The 26,765-nt window shown below is 37.0% G+C and overlaps 1 protein-coding gene across 1 annotated transcript in view; it reads left to right on the top strand.

The window, feature by feature from the left end:
* The first annotated feature begins 505 nt into the window (after positions 1-505).
* Positions 506-26,765, top strand: part of LRP1B (LDL receptor related protein 1B) — a 470,805-nt gene continuing 444,545 nt past the window's right edge. The window contains exon 1 of the mRNA XM_027815297.2: positions 506-635. The gene's annotated coding sequence lies outside the window, so the exon portion shown is untranslated. The remainder of the gene's footprint in view (positions 636-26,765) is intronic.

Raw genomic sequence — 26,765 nt, 5'->3', positions numbered from 1 at the left:
CCTCTCCCTACCATCGTGTACCCTGCAGTTTCCAGAGTCAGACTCTGGGGCTGAAGGAACAGTTTCTCTGATCTAATGCAGCAATAAATACGTAACATTTATGTAAAATTTCATAAATGTCTACAATTATCTATATAACACAATGATGAACATAAATACTGATACCTATTACTCTTGATATGGGTCTTGATATGATAATCTCATGGCAATTGAAATCTTATGATACTTTTTAATCTTTGCAAAGCCTAATTTTAGTATCTGTAAAACGTGTGTTTTGGGAAGTAATCCTCAGACCCATTGATTTCTTTTTGATTGCAGTAGTCATTTCCTGATTTTAATTATCCTAAATAGAGTGATAATAATGCACTATAATCTGCAAAATGGACTAATACATGGAGTGTTGCCCATAGCTTTGAAATGAAAATGCAATATTGAACTTTCTTTGCCTTGTTGTAGATATAAAAATATATATAAGAGATTTTCTCTTTGTTTTTTAGGTCCTGAGGAAGCAGATTTCAGGTGCACCCCAAATTATGTTAGATGCATCGGTACAAACAAATGCATTCACTTGTCTCAGCTCTGCAACGGTGTTTATGACTGTTCTGATGGGTATGACGAAGGAGTACATTGCCGGGGTAAGTAAATTTGCTGAGGAAAAACATGCTTTAACCCAAAATCTTCTACTGTATTTTCTTTTTGAGTTCAAGGAGAACCAGAACTTTCTTCTTCTTGGGAATATGTACGCATATATATACACACAGAAGTGAATGGATAGAGGCATATTTTGTTATATGTTTCAAGTTAATTTTGTGTGAAGAAAATGCAACTAAAACACACATACAGGTTTTCAGACTTTAATAATTACTAAGCCTGTATGATCAAAATGGTTATAGCAAAAGAAAGATGACAAAGCTCTTTTCTAGGGAGCAAAGGCTGGGCAGTGCAGTTAGCCAGATAGTTGGGTTTTTTTTTTTTCCTTATAACTTTTGTTTAAACAAAAAGAGCTAGGGAAAAACACTGGCAAATACATCAGATTTGGTATGAGCATTTTTCTGCATGGAAGGCTTGCTTTTGTAGAGATTTTATTCTAATAATCTATTGTTTAAAAGTGTAGTAACCAAATTTCTGACAATGAGAAATCTTAAATAGAAATTGGTGGAGGTCCACTTTTTTAATCTCAGCTCTACTCTGTGTGTGTGTGTCTCAGCTCTACTTAAGCTGTGCCTTGTGGATGGTTATAGGGCTGTCATACTGGGCTCAAATTGTGGATACCACGAGTCATTAACATGTCAGTTATTTTCACTCAGTAGTATTTTCACTTTACTGCTAGGCAAGTAATTGTTCGTGATCCTCAACAGATCTCATGTTCAAAACCAGAAGCTCAGGGACAGGTCCTTGGACTTCTGCTACAATCCGATGTGACAATATACAATAAAAGATACAGTTAATGGTATAGTTCAGAGAGTTCAGTTAGAATTTAGAAGTTCATCTGGACAGATTTTGAGAACTGTCATTGTAAAATCTAACCTTGCACCAAAAATAAGCCAGCTGGATAAAGAAAAAAGAAAAAAAGAAAAAAAAAAAATGCCAGCAGAAATTAATCAGTGTAATACTGCTGACTTCCCAAAACTACAAATAGTTATTTTTATATAATCAGGTGAGGATACAGCCTGTCATAAAGTATATGATAGATAGTTCTTATTCACAGTGATGGGAATAATTTCTTTTCTTGAAGGCTCTAATTTTGTGTAGTCCTTTTCAATGAGCATTACACAAAATCAAAATTTGTGTCAGCTTATTGATTTTAGCACTGGTCCCTGTATCCGAAAAACCCTAGAAGTTCAATTGGTCAAAGCAGTATTTGACCCATACTGAAGCTTTCTGATGTGTTGCAGGTGTTTATCAGAGAGCAGTATTGATCAGTTATGCACAACTTAAATATATATTCCTCGATAAGTCATATATTTTTATAAATTATTCTGGACTAAATGGCAGAGGATTAAAAACTTCCAGTGCTGAATAATAGCTGTTTTATAAGTCTCTTCCATTTTTATTGTATTTTAACTCTTCAAAGTAGGAGATAATTGGAATCAGAAAATACATAGGCTAAAAATAAAATCCTATTTTAGTGTAAATTAAATATGGGATATTTTTCATATGTAGCATTTTGTATATGTAGCCTGTACTTTGAAATGTCATAGCACTTAAAATACCTAATCTTTTATTCGTGCCCTTTCAATTTATGCTCAAATATACCTTGTAAGGTTCATGTTGATTCCCACAGCTTTCATTATTATCATATGTGTATATGAATACTTTCCAATGGTAAAATTAATGTCTGCTTTCATAAACTACCTTACAATTTAGTAAAATCTACTAAACAAATTTTTGGTCTGAACACCCCAAAACATGAAGTTGTATTATGTTGTATTTTATTAAGAATTTAAAGTTGCCTCCCAGTTTCTGACCTAGTAAATGGTTAACAGCTCGTTAATACTGCTTTTTTGTAGCCATTACATATTTTGACTTGCTTATTAGAGGGAGTTCTTCTTAATTATTTGTGGTCACATATCTATTAACAAAGCCAAAGCATATAGAAACTAAAAATTTTACATGATGATCATGGAGTTTGATACTAACAGGTACCACTAATGTGTCGTTAAGATACATTCCTATATATTTGATATCTGGTATGAATGCAGTATGGTTGTAATTAGTCTCTGTCTCTCTCTGTTTATGTATCAGAGCAATGCATGGGTAACCATTGAGTCATGCTGTTGTACTTTCTAAGTCCTGAATATTCAAGTCATAAGTTTAGATCATCTGCGTGGCCAAAAGCTTAAAGGTGCTTAAGAAACCTAGCCAAATAGTTAGCTTTTTCTTTATATTATTAACAAAAAAGGGCATTCTAAGTATGTTCCTCTTTAATTGATGTTACTCATATGTAATTGTTGATTGAGGAAAATAAAAGCAGTTTTAAATACTTCAGTGCAGGCAACTCAGCTGGTCACAGAGCTGAGTGTTAAAATAAATAATGTATTGCTAGTGACACTGGTAGTGTTGTGAAAAGAAGTCACGCTCTGCACCAGGAAGATAAGTTATGATATGGAATGGGGGGGTGGGGTGTGTGTGGGGGTTGGGGGTGGTGCGGTGACCATGTCAAAAACCATTTCAGTGTACAGGTCACAAGTCCACCACAGTGAAAACTTCTGTTAAGGCTGAAGTAGTAATGGAGTATAAGAATTCAGTAACTGGAACTATTCTAATTTCTTTCTCTAAATTTAACATTCTTATGTTAATTCATTATATTATGATCTATTGGAGATATAGTCAGGCCTGCACCTTTCCCTGGCAAGTAAAAATATGATCGTATCTGCAGTGTGAAATGGTAATGTGTGTGAAATTTCAAGGAAATAGGAGTAAACACAATGACATTCCTGCCTCATCATCTTTTATTTCAGGCACATATGCATTTTTGCTGGTGAATGTAATGCATAAATTCAGGAGGGGTTGTGGCAATATGAAATAAAACATGTTTTATTATGTATGGTTGTTTCACATTATGTGTTTCAATGTCCTTCAGAGGAGAAGGGGCACATAGTTAACTGGAACTCACATCCTATTATAGTGATGAGACTTTTGTATTTGGTCCTTTTGGATTCTTTGCTATTTTTTGACTAATTAAAGAATGTTTTAATGAGGCTGAATAAGCAAGGGATCGAAGTATATACCAACCCCTCCTATTCAGCAGATAGTTTCACCATGATCCAGTCCTGCTGAATGGGGGAATTTGAGCCCATCAGCTATTTGGAGTCTTGATAAGGCTCAGATAAAATTAACTGATGCCAAAACTAGACCCAAGCTTGAGTAGGCCTTGTAGAAGACTGATCCAGAGCTGGCTTTGACAATTAAGCTTCTTTAACACAGTTATTCAGGTTTCTTCTGGGAGCCAGGCCTTTGTTTCACTTGCATTTTTAACCACTTTTAAAGCTCAGCCACGCGATGAACTGAGAAGTCTTTTGCCACGAGGGAGGAACTGAACTATGCCAAGCTGAGCTGTGTAGCTCCAAGTCTTGCCTTCCCACAGCTCACCCCAGTACCATACCGGCGAGCCCTTGGTGGGCTGGTCGGTGGCATAGACAGTATTGAACTGGGACCGCCTGTGGTCAGTTTAAGCAGATGCCATGTAGCTACAGCTTGCACCAGCCTCTGATTTTGTGGTCTGTTGAAGGTTAAAATTCCTCCCCCCCCCTCCACCACCGTTTTTGTTTTTTTAATTAAGGCTTTAGGAACAGCTTTGATAAATATCTGTCACAGATTAGGTGGAGTAGCCTGGCCTTAAGTAGGTAGAGAATTAGATATATCCTGAAGATAATTTTGAAGGAATTACAATCAGATTCCCGTGAATCTTAGAAAAGTTTTTTTGTAGGGCTGCAGATAAGATCTGTACAGTTTTATAAATCAGTACTTTATATACAGCAAAAAATTTAAGGTGATAGGCCAAAATTAGTTTGTGGTCGGTCTTTTGAGTTAGAGCTATAGAAAAATAAAGCTTTTACGGAATACAGAGATGTCCTTTTTCACTTAACAAACTTAAGGAATATATTGTTATTAATAGATTCAGGAGTAGTTAGGCTAAAATTTGGATATTCCAGATATACTAGAGGAATACTGAAAAAAACCTAGAGCAAATATTCTGCATGTCTTGGCTTAAAATTGAAATTGTGACTGAACATAAAAGATCTCACAGAATCCTTCTAAAAGTTCAGATTGTTTGGGTCTTTGTTAGCTGTGATCTGAAAGATAACTTCTAGTCAATAAAATATACAAAGGCAAACTCTGGATCATTTAGTATTAAGCAACTGCAGAACACACATACAGAAGATTTGGCCAAATAATTGTTATGCTTGTAGAAGCCTATAATCAGAGTATTATTTTTCTGTTTAGGCTTTTTGAATGAGTTGTTATCATAAGACAAAGATAAATGCTGATATTATGGAATCATGCTTTTGGTTTGTACCTTTTACAGCTGGAACACTGGGAAATTTTAAGTAGTGTTTTCCATAGTGAATAAAGCAAACCTCAGAGTTTTTGGAATGCCCAGGCCTTTCAAGAGTGATGCAAAATTATAAAACTGAAAGATACGAAGCTACATTTAGATCCTAGTGTTAATTTTTTTTTCTTATTAAGTTGTTTAACAAGGTTATTAAGAAAACCATAGATAGTCTAGAATTACAAATTTTCCCACCATTTCCTCATGAGACCTTTTGTAGAAGTAGTGCACACCTGCAAAAGAAATCCTTGTAAACTCACTTGGTTTATTCTGAGAAGCTTTAAATCAGTCATCCATTAAGACTGTGATGTACAAAATGTCACATCAGGTTACTGAATCTTTGAAGCCCCAGGAAATCTCACAGTGCTCCTGACATACCAGTGGGGCTGCTGAAACCATCAGGTAACATTCAAAATTATTCCCTCTGCAACTGCTCTGCGTTTGCATCAAGCTTTTTACTTGTGGTTATAAGACAGAAAAGAGAAAAAGGTGTAGGCAGTAAAATAGGACAATCATAGGTATTTTTGCTTTGGAACAGAGCTGCTAGAAAGTAACTAAATTTGTACGGGCAAAAGCCTATTTTGGCTTGTTTGGTTTTATTGTATCTCCTCATTTCACCATCCAAATATCCCTTTTCTTGTATGTTATTCTCATTCTCATCTTTTTGGCTTAGTAGTGGGTGATGTGGCTTGCTGAAATTAGCCAAGGTCATTTAGTCCGTTCTGCTGTCAAGACAAAGAAGTCATGGCCTTGGTGATTTAATAAGTTTCTATCATCAAATCCTATTGCAGCAAAGAAGATTAAAGGTGGCTGGCAGGGGGATAGAGCAGGGAAAGACATTTGAGTGATGTGATTTCAACCCGTATTTTATGGGCTGTTGCTAAAGATATTTTTCAAGTCCAGAATACACAAATGAAGACCATTGCTACAGTATCAACATTGTCTATGTGGCAAATTAAGTGTAGAATTGAAATATTTGATCATATATTATAATAATATATGACAACAGGTCATTGCGTAGTACATGGTTTGTATAGAGTGTTGTAGTCCTGTCTATTGAAGGAGCTTATTTTCCTGAAAAAAAGGTGTTGGATCGTGTTCCTTACTTGCAAAATCAAGTGTTGGTCAGTTATGGTCTCCCTGAATACAAATACTGATTAGTTTTCCATTTTAGTACACATGGTAAATACATACGCTTTTTTAAAGATCATGGAAACCATCTTTCCAATAGGAAGTGCAGTGCTGAATGGTTGTACCATGGAGTTCTTTTAAATCTTCCTCATGAAAGTGTGTAGCTTATAACTGCAATATTTCAGTTTATCTATGATCGTGTTGGCTTTGAAATTCCACAAAGTGTAGTAGGCATGTTAATACGTCTTATTTTAAACAAGAACCTGGTAGGTAATTAGACATTATGGTAGTTAACTGGCTTCTGTTCAGGGCTGCACAAAGCTGATGAAAACAGCTACAGAGTCAGAGAGGGTGAGATGGAATGAGACGAGAAAACTTTGGTTTATTTTCCATGGATTTAAGTTAAATGGTATTTATTGCTGCTTGCTGTTGTTGTTGCCTGCTGTTGCTGTTTTGAGGCTGCGCTCTATCGAGAAAAGATAACAAACATTTGAACTCTTGCTACGAACATCCTCTTTTCAGTTTTATTAATCAGTTTTTATTATCTTTCTGTTGATTGGTGTGTATAGTTACCTGGTTATTCTTCCCTGTTACAGCTAATAAAACTCTTTAAGGAATCATCTTATGTAAGGAATGTTAGATGCTGTTTGTACAAAGAGTTTTCAAAACACTTAAATGAAGATAAATACTCCGGGCATAATCTCTGTGTCAGTAGTTGCAGATATATTCACATGGCAAAAAATGTGACACTCATAGATTCACCCTGCAAACAGGAGCTGAGCTGCTGCCTGGCTCCCATTAGTTCATCACAGAGGATATTTAAATGCATTTTCAATGTATAGGCATTGGAGACAGCTTTTCGGTGAGGAGAAACTCAGGCCTGACACCAAATGCTTATGATGTTTACTAGTAAACTTGACGTGTAATCGATAGTGCAATGTTTATCTTCAGTTATTGTCACCAATATTCAGGGTGCGAGGGATAGCTTAGACAGACTGAAATCCTATTTAGAAGTAAGGGTTTGTTTCAGTTCCTTCCAATATTTTTTTCTTTTGCAGAATATACAGGAACCTTTAAATTTATACCTATAACATAAGCATTAAATTATTATTTCTTACATTAACTAGTAGTACAACTATATCTGATCAGAAAAAAAAAAAAATACCTGAGGCACCTGTCCATCAATAAAAGACATGATTATTAAATTTCCTCTTATTCCAATGATATTATTTGCCTATTCATTGCTCATATCAAAAGTTTTAAAATGATCGGCCAACATGGTATTTGAAGTGAGGGAGAAAATTAAGTGAAAGGCACATGTTCTGAAAAATGTGTTTTTGGTCTTACTAAGGCTATTCATAAAGTCACCCTAAATTTACAGAATGGTATGAAATTGAAGTCAGAAAAGAAGAAGGAAAAGATCTAATTCTGGGCCTGGCATCACATAATTTGTCAGAAGTGTAGTTGTCAGTTTTCTGCCTCAGGAGTCCTCAACCAAGTCAAATTATGAGACTCTGTTTCAAGTTCTTTGACTCCCTGCTTGAGGGGATTTGACTTCCCAGCTCCTTATCTCTCCAAAGTGAATAAACAAATGAGCAAACTACAAGATGTTCTGTTCTGCGTGAGGGGTGCTTTTGCTCCTCATGGTGCTCTTCTCTGTGGAATAAACAGTTGAACATTTATTACAAAAATGACTTGAAGCTCCAGAAATGTTTAATTGAATTCTGATGGCAAAGAGTCAGTTCTGGTCTGCCACTTGTTCCCATGTCAGCCATCAGGTGTGTGCTGTTAACCAAAGTGGGTGAATTATGGGAGCTGGGGTAGGTGTACTCCCACTTGGAATACGTATGCCTCTGCACAACATCCACCTGTCTGGGGATGTATATGTGGTATACACCGTATTCTGCCTTTTCACACAGTACGATTTATAGCTGAAAAGAAGAGAACTCATAAATTTTTCTTTCATAGGACTTTAATTTCTCACCGAGTTCCACGTCTTGCATTTTGCTGTTGTAAGCTCGTGAAACTGTATAACAAAAAAGTCCAAATCATTTTCAAATTGTGTAATATAGTCTAAAAATTAAAAGTTACCATCATTTCTTAGACTATGATAAACAAGTCAAGGTGTCACCAGCAATTTTAAGTGAGATTGATAATATTCAGTGGTGTGAAGAAATTTGCTTTGACACTGAGAAATAACTCTTGGTCTTCCACTGAGAAGCAAGAACATGCACAGAGCATACAAAAACTGATGTTCAGAATTCATTATGTCCTCTCTGGAAGATTTCAGTCATCTTTTTTCCACCAAAATCTGTGTCAAGAAAGTGTAAGTTAATCTTTAACTCACAGGAGTAATGTCTATAATTTGAGTTATCTGTGAAATGTGCAGATGAAAATACTGTGGGATGAGATGGAAAGAGGTAAAAATTGTGGAAGAAAGAAAAGAAAAAGAAGTGGTACCACGAGAAAATAAAGACAGTAAATGGCAAGTAAAAGGAATCACTGGAAACAATCAAGTAAAGACTAAACATGGGAAAATACAGAGACCAGTCAATAACATGGTTCAGTATAATCCTTTATATGAGGGTTGGTAAAGCAGACCTTTTTCAGGCCAGTGCCCTCTGTTTGGTAATATGTGTGTCGAATAGTAGTAAGTGTTCCCACTGCACTGGTTAGTATAAGAAAACAAGAGTTTTCTGGGAGAGTCTGTAATCTAAAAATATTTAGTCTCTTGTGAAAACAGGTGTATTGAAAGCATCAATGGCGTGCATATGCAATAGTATCAGTCTGTACGGCTCATCAGCATTTTTTGTGGTAGTTACCTTTGTGTCTCTGGTTATCGGTACCGGTCCTTTAGAACATTGTAGGTCTTACCACAGTTGCTCCACTCATCACTTGTCTTACCAGTATGCAAGATAGTATGCAGCATGTATTTTAAATGGTCAGAAGTTATGATTTGTCATCACATTCTTACAGATTTTCAATTGAAAATACTGCCTACTTGCATACTATATACTACAAACTTCCATTCCCTGAAATTTGGAGAAAGCACCAAAATTCACCTGAAACTGTGAATTTCATAAAATTTTCTGGTCCTATAAAATGATACTGATATGTGCTTCTCACTGAATAAATGCAATAGATTTGTAATGCTTGTGAGTCTCTACTGTTAGCATATAGCAAAATAGATTACATCTATTAATATTGTTTTTTAAACCAAGCACATTATGCCAAGAAAGTATAGACCTAATTTACTGTTTTCCATGTAGGTAATGTTCTCTCAAGTTTTCATTAATGTGCTTAAGTGTGAAGACAAGTGTTAAAAAAAATTAAAATGTGCAGTGTGCAAGAAGGAAAAAAATAGCTAGCATGAGCAGGAATTAATGGCAGTATTTCCATGATTCTAGGCTTCTGGTCTGCGTATATCCAAATAAAAAAAATGTGCTGCTTAGTTTTTAATTACTTGTATTCGGATGCTATGTAAGCATTTACACATGCAAAAGGATTTGGTTTTGGTTTTGGTTTTGTTTTTTTGGGCGGGATGGTGTTTTGTTTTTAAGAAACTCTAGGAAATAGATAGATAAAGTCTATTTAAAGTTCAGGATGTGACCATGATCTACTCTGTACAAAACAATAACCTTTTCTGGTGTGTGGCTGTTGAAATAAGGCTGCTATAGTTTTATTGGCTGCTCTCTGAGTGTCTCCTTTTAACTGTGGGGTATCGTGGTGGAACATTTCCTGTGAGATCAAATTTTTCCATCAATATTTACCATCTTTCTAAAATAATTCTTGTCTATCCAATCATTTTTAAAATCCATTTACATATAGCAAAGTATTAAAAAAGCTGTTTGGAAGACTAGGTATCTTATACATGGCTTGGATTAATGGAACAGTGGAGCATTGTCAGCCTTCCCATTTTCTCAAAGGATGTGATGGCCATTAAGATTAAAAAAGAGGAGGAATTAGTAGCAGACCAGATTATGATCCCAAAAATAGCTTTATACAATGCACAGTGACATTTTTCTGACCCCTTCATGATGCAGCTTGGTTTCTACAGGCATGTGTGGTTCCAGAAAAGCTGATGTCATATTCCCAGAGCCAGATCAGCCAGAGAAAACATGTCTGTGTTTTACAATAAAAGACTCATTTATCGTAATTTAAGCCCCAAACACATCTCTTCACCCTGCTATAGAAGGTCAAAATCCTCACTCATTAAAAACTGTATCTGGTCTTTTAAACAAACGTATAAACATACTTTTTTAATTACCAGAAGGCAATTCAGCACAATTTGTTGCTATCTTTTTATTTTCTAATGCTCTAGCCTATTTGATTTCCTCTTTCAAAATTATGCATCAGATGTAGGACCTGCCAATTGTTTAACTGACTTCTTCCCTCTTTTAATTACATGCATCTCCTATAATTTCAGCACAAGTGAATCCAGCTACATATGGTAAAGGGACGTGTTTGTATCAGTTACGTACACTTGTCACACTACTGTAAAGTGTGGGGGGTGCCCCAGCCAAAGCCTGCTGACCCCCAGAGAATCTTTTTGGAGTAGAGACACTGGGGCTATGGCCTATGTCTTTCTCCAAGTGGCTATGTAAGAGAGGAAATGTCCTCTGCTGAAGGACACGAGCCGTTAGTTGCTGGGACTGTGGAACACATTCTGCCTATTCAGAAACTGTTCCTTGTGGGGCACTTTTTCATGTTTTTATGGTAAAGCTCTGGTAATTGAATGAACAATCTCATTCTGTTTATTAATTTCAAATGGGATAATAAGGTACCACCATGGCATGCTGCCTGAGTGATATTCTAAGATGATTTCAGCAATTAACCCAAAATAATAGCTTGTGGCCTGGAATGGTCGTGTCATCATCTTTGTAATCATTTTTCAGTTGCATTCTTTGTTGTTGACTGTTATAAATTTATTAAAAACCGGCAACTTCATTTAATGAGCGTTCAGATCTTGATTTACTTGCTAAACTAAATTCTTAAAGAAAAATTAAACCAAAGTGAAGTCATGTATTCTGCTCTATTTTAAAATGGTTATGGTAGAACAGTTCCATCTGGGATCAAGGCATTATTACAGAAAGTAACACAGAGTTATAGGTTGGAGAAAGGATAGTTCACAATTTTGAAGTAGCAAAACAATTGTCTTTTAGTGAATTTCATCCTTTTTACTTAATTGAAAAACAATGAAGTGATAGAAGAGTTGCATGGCACATTTATATACAGGGAATTTTTAGGTTTCTGCAGGAAAACCATGAATATAGTTTTAAAATCTCAAACTAATGGCTCTCTGTGGCATCAAGAGGATAAAACAGGACAGGAATAAGGTCTGTTGTGCAAATGGTTACATAAAATGTGCACAATTACAGAAAAACCAAACCTGTTCAGACATCCAGAGTGCTTGCATTTAAGGTACGTTGTAAATACTACTATTGTGAAGTGCAACTTGTTCTACTTTCTGCCATGAACTGACATTTATAATTTATGTTAAAAAACAGTGTGAGAATTGCTTACAAATGTAAGTGGTCACAGTGTGGGGCCCATGCTCCTGCTTTCTGGTAAACCTGAATGTCTTATGATGCATAAAAATGTAAAGGGCTGACCTAGGCCTTCAGGAGAACCTGGGCTTGCCTTCTGCCCTTAAAATGGGAGCTGTACGCTTTAATTTTTAGGGGAGAAAATCCAAACCCAAACCAAATCTCGTGTTGATCATAATGTCTGGTATTAGAGGAAAGGATAAAAACCAGTCATCTTCAAACTGTAATTTCCCTACTTGAGCTTCACAGAAAAATGCTTTAAATAGTAACACAGCCTTTAGTGACATGTTGTAGGTTACTGTTCAGGTGAATTAAAATGGGGATCATGGATGCTTCCTCTCCTGCTGAAAAGGTTACTCGTTTCTGCTTGTGTCCTATTTGGATTTACAAAGGAGAGCTAAATGAAAGATAAAAAATGCCCTTACATGATGCCCACAGAAAATCCAGGCTTTCTGCTATTCAGAAACTTTTTATTTTACAGTCCACCGGTATGTGCCAGGTTTCTTGGTGTTGTCTAGAAACTGTTGTAAAGACAGGGACAATTACTGTGCTAAACCCACTAAATTTAGTTTGTGGGATGTAAGAACTAACAAACATTTCCTGTTAAATGCCAAGATTTGCAATCTTATCATTTACATCCATGAAAAAGTCCATACGTTACATCTAATAAAAAATAATTCTGCCAGTCCAGGAAATTTTTCCCTCCTGAATAACAAAGGGTTCTACAGCGGAAGGACTCCAATTGCACAACGCCTCAGATTTTCTAACACTAGTCAGAAAGAACCCTTGCTGCATACTTAAGGATTTACATATGATATGTACCTAAGGATGTACATCCAACGTGCAAGTGCCTAGCATGCAGCAGGAGAGAGAAGCTGGGTCTAAAGTAAATTAAAATCGAGCTGCCCAGAAACTGGGCTGTTTTTTACCCCAGCTCTGTAGACCAACCTCTGTGTCCCCCCTAACATACTTTACAAGAGGAACCATAGTACTTTCCAAGTATGTAGCCCTCCAGTACTTGCATGAGGAAAGTCTGTACGCTGGTCTTAATAAAGCTGCTATCAGTGTTCACCGAAGGATCCAGGAAGCTCTTTTCAATATATGGTCTGTAAATAAGAGTAGAAATTGCTGTTGGCTGATGTTAGCATGACTTACAGTCATCTTCCAAGTAAAAAGTAATGTGAATGACAGACAGTTCTTGTTAACCGATACATCTGCAGGCCTTCACTGCTGACTTCAGCTGTGAAAGTGATTCTCGCATCGTTCTTTTTCCCTTAATGAAGGCTGTGCATTTAGGGACTTGACACAGTGTGAATAGGAATTCTAGACTTCCAAATTTATTTATCTGCCTTCAAAAAGAGTTGGTGTTAGCAACTAATTCTTGATGAAATTGGTTGTTGTCTCCTGTTGTGGACATTTTTGGTGTTAGAAGCATGGAAAAGCTGTAGCAGTTTAGTAAATCTTTGCATCTTCCAGAATTTCTGTGGTGTTTCAGTTGTGATTTTGAGGTCTGGATGAACAAGTCTCAGACTCTATAAAATCTGAAAACGCTTAGATCAAATAGAAATTACTGGGGATGTATCTGGTTTTGGTTAGTTGTTCTTTTGGGGGTTTTCTTTGTGGTTTTTTTTTTTCTCTCTTTCTTTTGTTTGTCATTTATTGTTCACTGCCACAAGTTTTACTGGTTTTGGATCGCCATTACTGCTTCCTGTGGGACACATTTTTGGGGCTAGCTGGATGACTGCTGGGAGTGAGAGATCTAAATAAGAAAACAAGAACAGCTTTTAACCATGCTTGTACACATACCCGCTGGAGTTTCCTCACAGTCGTACATTACTTTTGAATAGTAGAAAAGGTGAGTAGGCAGCCACAGACCTACTCACTCCCTTATCAGTTCTCATCCTTGGTAGGAGTGCTTGTCTAACGGAGAGGGGAACTCTGCTCAGACATCCCATGCCAATTACGTGCAGAGAAGTTACTGTGCTGTGATCTTTAGCTGTAATACACGTACTTTCCTGAATTTCTGTTGAAGAGCTTGCCTCCCTGTGTGAAAGGATTATTAATATAGATGAGAAGTCTGTTTGGGCTATGTCAGTTTTCCAAGCAGCTGGTAATGCTGATGCGCAGTACTGTGAGCTCTGCTGGCAAGTAGCTTGGAAATGTTGATTGTAGTGCTAAACATACATCAAGAATGTATTTCATGCTGTAGGTGTAACTAAAATAACCTGTGTTATAGAAAATGTAGTTTTAATTTTAAAAAAGCTACTAATCATTGCCTGTCCCTCTGGGAAGTCCTGCCATACCTGAAAGCGTGACCATAATTAAAGCTTGCATATTTGTAATTCCAGTATTTAGGAAACTATACTCAGAACAAACTTTAGAATTACTAGTATGCAAATAATTAGAATGTTATAGATTGTACTGCAGTTGTACTATATGTATTTATAAAGACCTGATAGTTTATGGACATTGTGCAAGCAGATGCTGGGATGCAGCTGTTGGCCCAAGGCACAGCCTCAGAACTTACTCCTTTTTTCCATAGATTTTTCTCAGGTGATGTGCCAGGGAGCGAGACTCTTACATAGGTAGTTGTGGCACAGTAAGTGGCTTTCTTGAGCATAGCCAATTTGGATTTTTTTTTATTTGTGGCATTTAATTGCTAACTTTGCAAGGGAAAGCACTTGCATCTGAATGGTAAAAATTACATTTTTGAGGAAGAAAAAGTGTGTGTTTCTGTGTGTGAAAGAATAAAATGATAATTGATTTTGTTTTTTCTTAATAGACATTAGTTGATGAACTTGGGAAAAGGTAACAGTTGATCAACTACATGCTGGCCATGGAGGGTATGAAAGTGGGGCTGAGATGCAGGAGACCTGTGGGTCCAGGCAGGCAGAAGATGCCCAAGGGAGGAGGAGAGAACTGTGCTTCCCGAAATCACGGTGTTCAAATCGGCAATTTTCTTCCTGATGCATCATTATTCTTCCTGGGGTGTCCTCCCCTCGTTGGGTCTGGACAGACAGTTCCACGGGCAGGAAATAACCACTGATGCTTATATATGATTGTGACTGGTAGCAGCCTTTGAAAGCACAGCTTAATGTTACCTGCAATAAATAGCTATGCCATTGTAACAAATATTACTATTTCTTTTTACACCAATCCATACGTGCTGTTTTCAAGGAGATGTGTCACGAGCTGCATTGTAATTTACTTTTAGAATATAGTGCTAAAACTTCTCTGTTCTCCTCAGAGAGTCATCTAAAGGTGGAAGTTTTCAGGGAAAAGAGATACATAATGCAAAACACTGCACAATAAAGCTTTTAATACTGTTTTGAAGTTAATTAGAATTCAGAATATTAATTCATCTTTCTTGTCAAAAAAATATTAAAAAAATCCTGTGTTAGAAATTGTGGGTACTTGATATCTTTAAGAAAATCGAGAGGTGTATTGATGTTCTGGAAAGACACGAAAGGGTCTAATTGGTCTGTATGAAATGGAGTCCGTGGCACTGTAGGCAACTGCCTGTCATACTGGGTATCATATTTGCTATCATTCCTTATTTGCCTTCCTATTTCTTTGCATAGCTGGTTTGTCAATGAAAGTTTTCTGTCACAGAAAACTCAGATTTGATACAGGGAGTCTGGTCTGTGGCTTGAACTTCTTGTACTAAGGTAATAATTATTACCTTATAATTATTGCACCTAGTCACTCTAGAGACAATTACCACATGCATAAGCATTCATATAAGGGAAAAACAGTAGGTTATTACATGGAGTCAGGATCAATGAGCCTGTAGGTGGTGTAATATAAAATACAAACAGTGTGACTGCTATGTTCAGAACACTCAACAGGCCCTCCTAATGAAAAAAATATACTAACAAGACTAGAGAAAATGTTTCCTGCTGTGCCTCAGTGAAAAAAACAAACAAGTGTCTATCAAATCAGATTGATTTGCAAACTGAAAGAAAGTTCAAGGGGGAAAACATAGTAGAGACTCTCCATAAAATTGCTAACGGTGCTCAGAGTTTAAGTAAGAAGAATCGCAAGTTTAGGAAGAGATTTTAAACAAATAGTGTAAATGTTTGCTTTTTCTCCTTCCCTTAACAGTTCATGTAGTAAAAATCAATGGCTATTTGCCTTTTAAGTTCCTGTAATCTCTCGATGGAATGGAAATTTCAGACTATGTTCCCTGGCACAGTCAAATGCTTTGTGGGTTTATATTGATGAAGATCTGTAGCCTATTTGTAGCAGCGATACGTGCTCCTTTTAATCCATCCATCTTTCAACAATGACAAAAGGTGGCTGTTCTCTTTATAGTCATAAAGTTAACTTCAAGAAAGAGATGTCAGTAAGTAAAAGAAAGTGATCTTCATCTTTTAATATCACCACAAACCCATTATTTATTGATAGATGCCAAGAAAGGTTGCAGTCATTTTGCATGGCTTTAAAGCAGTGATAGCTTTACTTTGAACATATTAAATCTGCACTGGTGACTTAAAGAAGGCAGCAATTACCACATGGCTGTTGTTACTCAGAGAGAGAAAATGAAGAAGTTCATAAGTACAAGAGTTAGATATTTTAATCATTGACAGGAATACTTAAATCTATTAATCATTTTGTTTGTGTTTGAGTGATGTTCTATTGTGGGGCTTGATTTGCCAATGCATTCATTTGTTGCTTGTTATTTTGTCACTGAATTATAATTTCATTATTCTCTGACCTTGTTTGTCCTTTGCTGATGCAGTTGCAATGGAAGGGTGGTTGAAACCATTTGGATAAAAGAAAAAAAAACAACAATCCAAACTTTTGTTTTGCAATGAAACTGCATTGAAGCATATATCCTAGCTGGGTTTGGCAGATTTTCTTCTGTGGTTGCAGCTGTGACTGCTGCAAAGGACCAAACCATGAGACTGTCCAACCTGGAGAGCTACCCATGTAGGTGATGAGTATGGTGAAATAGACATCTCCAAAATGTCGAATGGTCCGCCATAAACTCACATAAACTGCAGTTTAGGGACTGTTGAAATTGTGTTTTGATTTATTTTAAAACTGATAAGCCAGATATTTTTTATATATGTATATTTTTTAAATTTCTATTGTTGCTTCAGAAGTTATTTGCAGAAAAATGAATTGCTTTTGTTTAACTGCCAAATCTATGCAATACTCTTCCTCTTCTAATTTGGCACTGTAGACCAGAAGTACAAGATTACTTTTATTTTATAGTACTCCATGCACTAAAAACCTAATATAAAGTACTTACTTGTGGCAGAAGGGGAACATTTCTATGCCCTAGATTCCACTACGTAGGGAAAAGCTGGTGTAACATCTTGAAAACAAACATTTGGTGCACTCCAAAATATTTGAATTCTAACTGTCCCCAGAGTTCAAGGTTGCCCTTGTACATTGCTATAATTTTCAGCCACTATCCGTATTTTCAAGTAGCATGGAACCAGAAGTGCTGGAAAGCCTGTCTCAGAGGACATCATCTTAGGTCGCAATTTAGTTTTCCTAATCATTAATATATTAGCATGCCTATCTAAACCCAGACCAAACTAATCAGTCTTCCTACCTGTAACTAACATTACGGTAACAGTAATTATTAAGATAATGGATCTAACATTTTTGTGATAAACTTTTCTTTGGGATAATGAGACTGTGTAGAAAACAGAAATAACAAAGCTTTTAACTTCGAAGGGATTTTTGTAGAATTTAAATTGGAATCGCATGAGAGATTAGGAGATGAGAGAGTCTGTCCTTCCCTGCTCTGATAGCCTCTGAGATAACACATTTTTATGATTGCAGAATTCACCTGTTCATCAAGGTTAATAGCTGTGTGAAACAGTAGCTTCTCTTTGCTTTGTATCCTGTACTGTGGCAGGCGTGTTAATAAATGGTTCTGTCTGATAGCTGTATCTGGTCTTAAAGGATTAAAGAGAAGAGTCCATCCAGAGCCGAAACAGTGAGTTTGTGCCTTTCTCACGTTGTGTGCTGGTGTCTCACTATGGATCAGGGCACTGCCTCCATGCCTCAAAATCTCCCGCAGCTCCTCACCTTAGATTTGGATTCAGCTCTAAGCCTGTCATGGAGGGTGATTATTATTGTTGCTAGTTAACTGCCTTCTCCATCTGTGCATCAATTGAGGGGATATCCTCCCAAATGAAAACAAATCTGGCGGCTGCCTGGAAATTTCAAGCAGCTGTGTCCTATATAGGTACAGTTTTATGTGTGCTACTGCTGAGAGATCTGCAAAATACACCACCGCTGAGACTATTGCCTTGTTTAGGGTGGATTGGGAATGTGATCTGTTAAAGAGGAAATTAACAGCACAATGAAAGAAGAATGTTTGCTTTTAACAGCTCTTCTTTTATCTTCTTTTCAGAGCTTGTTTGTGCTTTATCTATTTCATGTTATGGCAGAAGTTATGAATGCTGATGAGCCAATGCAGATTGTTCAGTACTTAGTCTAGGAACCCCTCACCTATTCATACAATGAGAGCTTGAGTAGATTCAGTCCATTTTTACAAAATTTATTTCCTAAAAGCTGTATACAGTGTTTTGTGTAGCACAGAAGGCAATTTGTCTTGAACAGGGCACGCGTGTTCCAGTTGTAGTCTATGTGTAACTTGCATCGACATCCTTGGTTGTAGAAAGGGCACCATAACTCACGTGTTCCTGAATGCCAACGGGGTAAAGGTGAAAATGCAGGGCACTGGGTAGGTGGGTGAAAACAGAGAAGGATGGTTATGCTAATGGCCTCAGGAATGACCAAGTGTGATGGGGATGGGTCTGGCACTGGTCCCCCTGCCTCCCAAGTTCTCTGCTTGTGTCAAAACCAGAACTAGACCTCCATGTCACAGGTTAAGGAAGCACTTGGTATCTGTGGTATTTTATTCCAAAGTCCAGATGTGCGGCATTAATTGTCTCAAGTATATGTGTTCTGTGACATCCATATAGACTTAAGTTTCACTAGATGCTGTATTTTATTTTATCCTGAGTTACCAATATGAGAAGGACTAGGGCTGCAGTATCAAATTCCCTACTTTCCATCCCAGACATGGATACAATTCAGTTTGACGCTGACTGTTAGATGGCTTGCAATTACTTTCTGAGCCTTTTGCAGGGAAGATTATTACTGTTCATCGCTAACCTGAATATTTTTCTTATGTGTTAATTCAAGTGCTTGGCCCTTTGAAGAAAAATTGAGGAATAACTGCATAACCTCCCACAACAAAGAGCTGTGGTATGAAGTGGTTATAAGGACCAGTTATGAAATTCTAATGTCCTGCTCATACTTTCGATTTTTTGGGAGTCTGATGTACTGCTCTTGTGGCCAGCCATAGGGTTTGTGTGACATGGAAGCTGCTGTTCTCCTCCTGGCAGCCCTTGGCATGCTTAGGAGCAGGGAAGACTCAGCATGCAGCTCTGTGAGGTTGCTGCGCCTTTACTTCAATGGCTTCTTAACAACAGTGTTTGTTTGGTCCTTGTGCTTTTTTCCTAAACACCTTTAAATCTTCTGAATGGAAATCAAATAGAAAATAAATTACTTTCAATCTGTTGGTTTTATTTGTTTTCGGACTTAGTCTAATGCACAGTATTATTCTTGCTAAAATAAATTATGCATTAGAAGCAGTACAAAAAAAAGGTATGTACTGCTGCAATGGAAATAAGCTGGTATCGGCAGAAGTGCATAAATATGAGAGAAGTCCAACTGTGCATGTTAAGAAGACAATAAATGAATGTAGGCTATTTTTACACAATTTTTAAGCAAAACGTTGCTCATTACTGCATTGTCTATACTTTAGTCCCTTCTGTGTTTTCCACCTCCTCCATGGAATTGACTTCTGGGAGAAGAATAATATTATATGGGAGAGGAATTTGTAATTTGTGATTACAATTCACATGCTTCTCTTAAGAACACTGCACCCTGCTAGAGTTATGCCACCCTGGTCTAGAGCTGGAAGCAGACTTTCTTGATCTTGCACCCCATTGAGCTGAGTAATGAAAGTAGTGGAGAGCGGCCAAGGCATGAAAAGCAGTCACCATCCACTCTGCTGTCAGATTTCCTGATTTTTTTTTTTCTATTCCTTTTTAACACAATACTCAGAAATAATCAAATGTATTGTTGTAAATATCAGCATGTTATTGCTGTGGATAAGTTGTGCTGTGAAAGTCTATATTTCATGGAGTCTAAATTGTTCTGAATATCCAGAGGTATTCACTAGCTACTTCTACTGCTCCTGCTGGCTTATTATGTACTTCAGGGAAGTCATTTATGATGCTTGAGGCACCAAATTTGAAGGTGACGTGACAACCAATAAAAGCATTTCAGTCTCCCAGAGACATATGCCATAAGAGAAGCAGACAACTGAGAATCTGGATGTTAATTTTGCCAGTCTTCCTTACTGTATCCTTTCAAACGTGGAGTCCCGTTTCAGTATTTCACACTGCCCAACCCCTCCTTGGCCCTGAACGACCACCAGAATTGTGCCCTTTGCTCCGGCGCAGTGACACCAGCAGGCAGGCACCGTCTGTCCTGCGCAGGAGTGTTAACCTTGTGAGTGACCCCTCTGGAACGAAGGCAAGAACAAATGCAGAATGTGCTGGTCTAATATTCTATACTGCACAAAAATAGAATCTATTTTAATGATGTTCCGTTTTTCTCATGTCCACCCCAACACTTACTCATATCAGATGTACTTTCTTTAAGGACAAGCTGCATGGTCTTTTCTGTTACAAATTCTAACAGGTTTTTCTACAAAGCTGGAACTTTAGAAGGAAAATAAAAACTGTTCTGCTAGTGATTTTCCTCCTACATGGGAAGAATTGCAATCTGCTACTCACACAAAGGGAAACTCATGGGAGCAAGGGCACAGGATAAAAGTACACTATTGAGAGCACTCGTTGGAGTATGCCTGTCATCTTGAAGAGAGAACTATTATGTTACTAGGGTATATATGCTGGGTTTGTTTTCCAAAAAGAAGAGTTTTTTCCAGCCCAGGATCTCTAGTCTCAAACTGGATGTGATTCCAGGTGTTACTTCCAGGCAGTGCCTAGTGGGTGCTAACCAGCCAGCAGTTGTGATTGGAAGTTTCTTGCCATCCTTCCAAACCACGGTGAATAATACATTTCTTCATGGTCAAAAAACTTTGTAATACATAGTATTGTGAGTTTTCCATTTGGTTACAAAGCAAATTTGTGTACTTAAATCACAAGCAAATGCCCATCTCTCTTCTAGCTGTGAGTTTGATCTGTGCTTTCTTGCCATGCTCAGAAGTGACTTGCTTTAACCAGGTAGTGCATGTGCATGTGTGGAATTACATACAACAACCTGTAAGTGGAGCTGCTTTGAAGTGGGTGTTGTAGCAATTTCCACAGCACTACCTAGCACCACTTATGCATGTATACTACCCTGAAATATATGACTGCTTTCCTGCTAGCTTTAACACATAATTTGTATTTTCAGTTAAATTCGAGTCCACGTAACAGACTCTTGATATTCCCCTCAATCTCTGCAACCATTGAACTCCAAAGTGGATTTGACTAAACAGAGCCCGTCTACATAGATACTCTCATTTAATCCTGACTGCATTGTATATAAAGTCTGCCCAGTTCTCTTTATCTCTAACATCATCTTCATAGCACTTCAAGACATGTGAAGTATACTTCAGTGCTATAGTCACTGTGTTGTAGTCACCAGGACTGTATATGGTCACAGTTACCTCTTTTACTATTAATCCCTAGCCTATTACTACATTTCCTTTAATATCTGCTTTACCTCCTAGGAAAGTTCAAGTTTCTGATTTTTCTTTTTATTTTCTAACCCCTTACTGCAGTATCCTAACACCCTGAGTATTCTTTTTGACCTCTCCCAAATGCATACATAGTTCGGTTAGTTCCTTTATGCATTGTATCACCTATACAATTCCTGCTTCTGTAATCAGTCCTACCACAAGTACTTCACCTCTCCTTGTTGTTTCTAGTGGTACTCTTTGCTATTGATCTTACATAAACTATGTCCCTCACAATGTGTCCAGTCTAGGACTGAAAATGAATTATTTGTCATGTTTTCTAGAGAATGTCCCAATTTAAATATCTGCAAACCTGATTTGTTTACTTTCTTATCTTTGAAGTGGATCATCCTCTTACCACATTTCAAGTTGCCCTGTCTCTTTCCTGATGAGCTTCAGTGTTTCATAGTTCATTAGCTTTCATACTGTAATCTGCTAAAGGTTAATTTATATACATCTCTCTCCATGTCATCACCTTCAGAGTCTTCCTTCTTCTTAGATCATTCCTATTAGTGTGTCATTAACTATCAATGAAATGGCAAAATTCCTCCGATAAACAACCCTTTCACTTTAAGGTAATTTCTAAGTCTTTTGCCTTTGTCCGCTCTGCTCCATTCTCTAAAATTATCAGCGATTATAAGCAAACTTCCAGTCATACATGGGACTTGCTGAGTGATGGTGTAAAGGCAGGGTTGAGAATCTTCTTATATTTTTCTGTCGTATCTCCTGGCCCCATCCAACGGTCTGTATGCAAGTGGCTTTTATGGGTTGAGTGACTTAGGGGGATGGAGATAGATAAGCATGAGACAAGGTCTTTGCAGCAGTGCGTTTCTTCTGGTCTTGTCACACATGTGACAACAGGTCACTTCACATTAGTTTGTTGTGATAAACATAGAAGGATTCAAACACGTAGCGGCACACAGGTAAGTTTCTCCTTAGATCTTAAGCCTTGAGATGATCACAGTCAGTGGGATATCTGCTGGCTTACATGAGCACCAATTTTCTGTAGTTTCTCGTATCCTAGATCTGCTCCAATAACTTTTAGTCTTTCTGCTTGGTAGATCTGATGGACCTGGGAAAAAAAAAAAAAAAAAAAAAAAAAAAGGCTGTGGTTGTCTGCTGCGGAGGTGTTGTGTCACACCAAAATACTTGGTCTAAAAAAGCTGCTGAGTTACTGCTACACGATGCTCTCTTTAGTTGGGGGTAGGGGGGTGGATGTGCTGCTCACTTTCCTAGTTAGATTAAGTTACATTTTCAAATTCAGCACAAAATTTGAAAAGTAGAACTAATTTTTGCTGGTGATCTTGTGTGTGTGTGTGTATAAAGGTATGCGTAATGGTGGCTTGGTTAATAACCACCACTTCGGAGATTTTTTCCTACTGTTTTTCTAAATCAAGTCCATTAAGTGAGAAGGCAATTTATACGTTTTTTCTTGAAGATTTGCCGTTTCACTTTCATTCCAGTGCCATTTTGTTCTTCTGTCTTTCCTCCTGATATATTTAAAATTTTGTTTTGCTCAGCTTTGCTTCATGTTCCAGAATTTTTCTTGCCCATGCTAATTGATTTCAGACCCTGCAAGCTGATAAGAGCCAGCGATAGTGGTAAAGTCATTAAGGGGAGGACAGCAAATAGGTGTTTCATGCAAATGTTGATGTTAAAAATCAGGTTGAGTTTTGAAAGTTCAGTTGTGGACTAAGGACTGAGACATCTACAAAAATCTCCATTGAATTTATCTTTTCATTTCCGCTAGTGTGTAATGTATACTTACCACACAAGATAGTAAAGAGACTGATCAAACAAGGGGAGGGGGTGGAATCCTGCATAGAAATTTTTTATTTTAGCTTCTCAGTTTTGGGGCTTGGGGAGAGGGAGTTTTGGGGTGGGTGGTTACTTCCCCCTCCCCCAAATGCCATTTACAGGTATATAAACTAAATTTAGTTCGTTTCCATAGCTTTGAGAGATGTTGCCCTTTTGACAAGTATACTCCAGCCAAAAGTGTTTGCATTTATTTTAATGTCACTTAACTGTTTAAAGATGCAAAGGAAAACAATACAACATCTCCTTGGAATCAATAGATTAAAATAACATTTGGTCTTTTTTTTTTTTAGGTTTTATAGTTTAGCCACACACAGAGGGAGATTCTATGGGATAAAAATAAAATCTGTAGTGGTCTCAAAGATTCTTATATTTTGTCAGAATTTAAATTCAAATTCCTGGCAACTTTGTATCGCTGTGAATCTATTGATTTCAGTGAGATTATTTGAATTATAGTTGTCAGAACTGGTTTCTGTGCCTATCCGGGCAAGTCTGTCTTTCCTAGATGAGTTATCCAGTACAATGCAACCAAATTATACAAAGTTGGGTCCTAGTTCATGCCAAGCGAGATTAGACAGACGGCTTCTACCATGTGTTCAACAGTAAGAAATAGAGTAGTTCTAAGTACTTGGAAAATAAATGTAAATGAAAATAAATGTAAATATTTCAGACTGACAGCAGAGCCTCTGAACACCTGCAATTTTACTTAAAGGAAGTGGACTTACGTGCTGTTTTTTCTGAACTGATTTCTGGAGTTTTATTACATGATAAAATACACTGTAATATTCGGTTGATTCTATTTGCCATTTTTCTTTAAATTCTTGATTGAATTCCAGATGAAGGTAGACTAATTGTTGTAGCAAATTTAAGGTTACATTAAAGAAAATACTTTCTCCCCCCCCCCCCCCCCCCCCCCCCCCCCCGAGCATATCTCTATTTAATATAAAAGGAGACAATAAGTTATATAATATGGAAGCTATTAAGATAATATTATTTATTTACTGATTACATATTCAAGAGACATCTACAGTGCAAAAGGTCATGTTCACGTTCTGGTACTACTTTTTGAGATTTCTAAAAGGTTTCTGCTTTACATTAGGATAGTTTCAAGACTCAGTTTTTCCTTCACACAAAACACAGGAAAATAGTGAAAGCCTAAAATACCCAAATGCCTGAATTAATCATTGTCACTTGTATTGTCATTTGCTGGAATAAGATTATAGTCAGATAGCTTCCAAGACAGCTAAAAATGTGTCAGACAATATTGTTATTCCTGTTTAATAGATAAAGGGGAAAACCAAGAGTTTAAGTGACTTATCAGGAAGTCTGTTGCCTCACCAGGAAATAAAACAAAATTTCAGAGCACCTAAAACATGTGGTTATAGGTGCTCCCTGTATGTTTATGGTGCTGTAAAAGTAGTGTATTTGCTGACGTTCTTTCCAGTTGGTGCCAATGAAATTAATCACTTGGTTAATTCTAAATACAGTTTTGCTGACTGTCCCAAACTACGCTGTCATACATTAATATAAAAATTTATACATGCTGACAGTTTTATACTTTTGTGGATGACGTGTTAAAAATACAGTATTATTTATACTAACTTGTTAAGTGACAAGAAAATTCACTAAGTATAAAAGCATGGTCTGAAATTCTTCAGAGCTTTCCCTGCCTGAGTGACCAGCTAGTGAGATTTTATGTATAGTTTCAGGTCCAGTTAGACAACTTGTCTTCATAAATCTCTTCAGCATCTAGCCAGGTGATAAAATTCATGTCAAACATGACTATGCTGTTTATCATTTTAATGTGCAAGTTTGTACACATTCCCACTCCTTCCACTACTGTTAGATTTAAGTAGACAAATATAATATAGATATATATAACTCCCAGGGAAGGGTCCTGATCAATATATCTTCCAGTGCTGGAAAATAAAGAGTTCAGATTAACAAACTGATGGAACTCCACTGATCTTTGGGAAGAAGAAATCTTTGTTGTTATGTAGGTGGTGAATTTCCCATGACAATAGAGTAAAACTGAGAGAATATCAGTACGTTTTTTTCCTAGACCATAAACTATCAATTAGTAGAAAGCATTTCCAAGAAGTTTCTGTCAAAGTATGTTCTTCTGTTATTAGAAAAGCTTCCCTGAACACTCCAGAAGAAATATGGGTACTTGTAAATATGGAGAAAACTAGAAGGAAATATTTATTAAGGAATAGGGGCACCTTCCCCATCTCCCTTTTCCAATGTGAATAATAATTTCCCTCTTCTTGAGAAATGGTACTGTATATCCAAATTTTGTGGCTTGCTTCCATATGAAAAAAATGAGTACTACATAACCAGAGCTTTATGCTCTCTGTGTAATGAGTATATTTTGCACTACATATGTTGGTCTTTGAAACAAAGAAGCCAGAAGCAGCCCGCATGGGTAATTGCCTCTCATTGGAGAGCTTAAACCAGAGATCTCAGGAGATCACTCATCTGTTATTGATTCTAGTTAGAGAAATCAAGATAGCCAGAAAGCTTCGTAATTGTGAGAGACCTTCCTCAAAGATTCTCTGTCCAAAAAAGCAACTCAATAGTATTTTCTTTCAAGACTAAAATCTTGCTCATCTAAAAAAATAAATCTTTATCAGTTAAATCTTTAAATGTTTAACAGTGCCATCTGGTGACCTTTGCCATAACAACAGCAGTGTATTTCACAGCATCTTTCTTTTGAGGATCTGAAAGGACTGCACAAACTGTGCATTATCAATTGATAACCCTACGGAGCGAAAACCTGAGGCATTCTTTGTTTCCATTTGTCTTCCTTTACAGCTTCCAAAACTGAGATAAGCTGACTCATTCACGTTTTCTTCTTAGTAATAACACAAATAAAATACTGTCCATGTAATATTTTATGGTTATAAAGCTACCCGTATAAAGGCACACACAAATATGGCTGGGTAACCAGACATCAGCACAATTAATAGTCACTTATTGAAAGATTCCTATGGACTTTGGTAGGGCTGCAGCCAGTGTCTGACAACAAATCATGTCAGTCATTGATGAGGACCCCATATCCAGTGATGAACCTTGACTGTGACAGTTTCCCTTCTTTTCTCATCCAAATTGAAATTTGTAATATTATGTTGTATTGTAAATCTATTAAACTTCCAATGCCATTTTTTCTCTCAGTGGCATCTGTTCGGAATCCTTGCCTGTTTTGTGCATTGAGATTTGAAACGTTGCAGAACAGGGACTGTCTAATTGTGGGTTGTGGGAATCTCACTATAGAAGTCTGGAAACTACTAACAGTAAAACAAACTGTTAGAAATATATTTGTTTTATTTTAAAAATTGAATTTGCATTTGAATTTGAATTTTGAAAATAGTTTAGGAAAAGCAGTAATTAAAAATGCCATTGAATATTGTCCTTCCTTCATAATTATAAAATTAGT

Source organism: Falco cherrug, chromosome 8, assembly GCF_023634085.1.
Source record: "Falco cherrug isolate bFalChe1 chromosome 8, bFalChe1.pri, whole genome shotgun sequence".
Lineage (NCBI taxonomy): Eukaryota > Metazoa > Chordata > Aves > Falconiformes > Falconidae > Falco > Falco cherrug.
The sequence above is the reverse complement of the archived record's forward strand: the minus strand, read 5'-3'. Positions and strand labels throughout refer to the sequence as shown.